Source organism: Pinus tabuliformis, chromosome 8 (assembly GCF_031772625.1).
Source record: "Pinus tabuliformis cultivar Carrire ecotype Pingquan chromosome 8, CPIR1, whole genome shotgun sequence".
In the NCBI taxonomy this organism is placed as follows: domain Eukaryota; kingdom Viridiplantae; phylum Streptophyta; class Pinopsida; order Pinales; family Pinaceae; genus Pinus; species Pinus tabuliformis.
The window spans coordinates 1934948380-1934952598 of record NC_142294.1 but is presented as its reverse complement, the minus strand read 5'-3'; positions in this window follow the sequence as shown (position 1 = coordinate 1934952598).

Sequence of the window (4219 nt, the reverse complement as noted above, 5' to 3'; positions counted from 1 at the left end):
TTATTATAGATAACTAAAGTACAGAAAGGAATGATTTCACCTGAGTCATCCTTTCGTAGGCTCCAAGCGAAACTGTCCTCCGGATTCGTCCAATCTCAACCCTTCAACAAACTCCTTCCATGACTTACTCCATGATATCTCAAGTAGTAGAAAGACATTATAACACAAGGAAACAAGGGTTTCCTGTAATGGGGGGAAGTGCTGGAAGCACAAGGATCTTTAGACTTGGTCAAGGATATTCTCAGCAGACTGATCTTTCTCTCTCTCCTCTCCTCCCTTAGGCCTTCCCATTGAAGCCTTTTATACTTCTCCCAAAGTAGTTTTTTAGTTGGGAATTCGTTGGGAACAGTTGGGCCACGGGCACTAATAGGTAATCAACAGGTAAAACCCGTGGTCTCTACCCGAAATTAAGGAGATTTATTTTTTTTAAGTGTTTTAAGACATATACGTGGATTGGGTATACTCAAACCCACGTACACACGCATTTAGCTTAGGGCAATGTCGCGCATAGGGAGTAAAACATTGTTTTTTAAAGTTTTTAGACCAGGTCTGGAAGGAGGGGTTGCCCTAGGCCATGAGTGCAGCATCACAAACATCAAGATTGAGATTTGGAGCTATAACAGATATTCTGTTAAGACATAAATTCCCCTAGGGTCTTGGGTTGATACCCTAGTAGATCAGAGGTTGTCTACAAAGAGAAATAGACATTCCACATAGCCATGATGCTAATATAAACAAACTCTATGGAGAGAGGTGCACCTGGGGGTCCTTTGTTTGGGAAGATCCAGCCAGGGTCCAAGCCCTCTTGGAGTCCCCTTTAGTCCTTCAACCTGCAAAACAATCAATTCTAGAAAGCACATCAGTATATTGACCAAGCATCATAAAGAAATCATCTTCGTAGAATATTCAAAGGTAGTTAGTTATATAATTAAAACAACCATTCATATGTGAATCATAACATCGATATCATAAACATGAAGAAGATTTATATCAGGAACAAGACAAGTATTTCCTTTATTATAGATAACTAAACTACAGAAAGGAATGATTTCACCTGAGTCATCCTTTTGCAGGCTCCAAGCATAACCGTCCTCCGGATTCGTCTAGTCTCAAGCCTTCAACAAACTCCTTCCATGACTTACTCCATGATATCTCAAGTAGTAGAAATACATCATAACACAAGGAAACAAGTGTTTCCCATAATGGGGAGAAGTGTTGGAAGCATAACGATCTTCAGACCTGGTCAAGGATCTTTCTCTCTCTCCTCTCCTCCCTTAGGCCTTCCCATGGAAGCCTTTTATACTTCTCCCAAAGTAGTTTTTTATTTGGGAATTCATTGGGAGCAGTTGGTCCATGGGCACTAATAGGTAATCAATAGGTAAAACTCGTGATCTCCACTTGAAATTAAGGAGATTTAATTGTTTTTTAAGTGTTTTAAGACATATACGCGGGTTGGGTATACTCAGACCTGTGTACACACGTGTTTAGCTTAGGGCAATGTCACGTATAGGGAGTAAAACACTGTTTTTTAAAGCTTTTGGACGAAATCTGAAGGGGAGGGGTTGCCCTAGGCCATGAGTGCAACATCACAAACATCATGATTGAGATTTGGAGCTATAACAGATGCCCCCTAATATATGAGGTCAGAAAGGGTACATGATGGCCGAAATGTATTAAGCAAGCCCATGGAAAGGAAATTTGTCAAAAACTGAGAAGGACTTCACCAGAGTTCAGCCTACCAAGCCACAAAAGGAGATCAGAAAGAAACATTGTCTGAGGTGGGCATAGCCATCCTAAGAGAAAGTACAGCATGTCCGCATATCAAGTACAAGCAGATCCACTAAGTATACAAGTATAAAAGACTGGAAAATACATAATGGATCATCTGATCATGATCGAACAAGTACATGTTTGAATATCACATATAAGAATGTCAATGATGCTGAAGGATGAAGTGGATCAATGATATCAAAGACTGATCCCAAAAAGTACCCAATGAACATGATGGAGTAAGATGGTACTACACTGCAAACTTAGGTGCTACCATATAGAATGTTGCCGTGAATGACTGCAACATATGAAGTGGAGTGGTATCAAATAGCAGCAACAGGAGTAACTGTCAATTGAACCAATGAATGTTGATGCAACCTAAGGTCTTCACCGACCGTCGTGGTACATTTCTACACCATGGGAATAAATGATTTGAAGTCGACCATGTGAGAAATCATTTGATTACCGGTCATTGATGTATATCGTTAACAAATGCGAGACTACTCACTGATAATGATAATGAGTGTCAAGGTACCCAGTACAATCTAACAAGTGTGAATAGATGAGCTGAAGTCGCACACCTGTAAGAATCTATCAATTAGGAGACAATGATGGTTTCCCACTGTCGATAGCAAAGGATCTGCCACTAATGACTGCAAACCCCAACGTACTGCCAAATGGACTCTAGATATTTGCCCCAGAGCAATGAGTCGTAGTTGATAGGGAAAGATCCGCTAGAAGGAAGGCATTAAGGCATCCTTCATCAATCTAGCACGAGTGTAACCCATAGGCCAATAATGTGGAGAGAATCGGACGAAAAAAGATGCAGTAACCCGACCGAAGCACGTTTCTAGTGTACACAAGATGTGGCTAGCACACGACAGAAACCCTCTGAGCCAACCAATAATGAAAACTGACACAGAGGCGAGGTATCCACCAATAGGGTCAAATGGAAACCAAGGTACTGCACGAATCCCAATGTGTGATAATGTAAGCTGATGTCGAACACATGGGAAACCACTCAGTCAAAGACCCATGATACTGATCAATGTTGAGCATAAGGTGACCTATCAATAATGAAAATAGGGCCAGGGTGCAGCTCTATGCCTATCCTCAGAGAAAGATGTCGTCGTCGATAAGGACAAGACCCGCCAGTAAGAATTCAGTGGAGACCTTCTCAAACCAGCATGAGTAAAGGACAAATATGACTGATGTGATGATAGACAAGACACTGACAACCAGGGATGGCCGACTAAAAAATGAGTCAAGAGACATTGCAAAGTGGCTGACTCAGGCTAACTTCCCTTGAACAAAATCATGACTCAATGTGACTATGTGGCAGCATATGATGACTCTGTATAAGTCCATCATATAGAAGGCACGAACAAACCCTCCATATGATTGGAAGAGATAACCAATCGGGGGAGACTGACTCAATAACAAGGTTAAGGCGTACCTAAGTCAAACTAAATCCTGCCCAAACGGAGGAGACTTTGATTTTGAGTGCTTTGTTCAAGGGCGACATGACTGACTCTAGCTACCAATATTAAGTGGAAATATTGTCCCATTCCTTCTCTTTTTTGGAATATATAATTTTTTTGTCTTTTTCTTTAAGCTAGAAAAAGAATAAAAGAATGATATAGTACAGTGGAAAGAACGAATGTCAGTGAAACAGATGATCTAGTTCCTGGGATGGGAACAATCCTATGCTCAATGCAAGGAGGTGAAAACTGATCAAAGACACTCAAAGGTGTGTTCCTTCCATGGGTCAAGGTGTGTTAAGTTACAGAAGTCATGGGCATGCAAGTTTGATTTTGCAGTCGTCATGGTCAAAAGTTGGCTTAAACACGAGTCTAAGTGAAGCCGGCTCAAGGCCAAAAGGTGCAAGTGGTCAAAATGCAATGTAATAGTACAACTCAACACAAAGGAGCCTCTAGTGAATAAGTCCAGAATGAAGTGAAGAAGCAAAGAGGAATGAGTCTTTATCGGATAAGTCAAGGCGAGACTATAGAGGACTCCCGAGCCTACTCAGATCAAGGAAGCATGGGCAACAAATGTCAGTGAGGTGCTAACTACGATGCCCATGAAAAGGATGGCTCTACCACCATGTCATGATTAATAATCGGCGAGTGAAGATGGTTTACGAACCATAACATGATGGGATCGATCCTATGGCAAATGTATCGACAAATGGAGGCTAGTATGCATAATGCAATGGAAAAATGGCTTCCGTAACCTATATGCCAGTGAGAAAACGACACCTACCATGACGGGTCAGCAGTCATGGAACCATCTCAAAACTGTCGAAAAAGCGACCAAAATGTCCTGAAAATGAAACCATTCTCGACATTCCAAGCTCCCAAGTTAAAAGTTACATGAAACCAAACAAAATCAAGTTTTGAAATTTTTTTGAATTTTCAAAGCCTATAAAATAGTTTTTGGACTCACC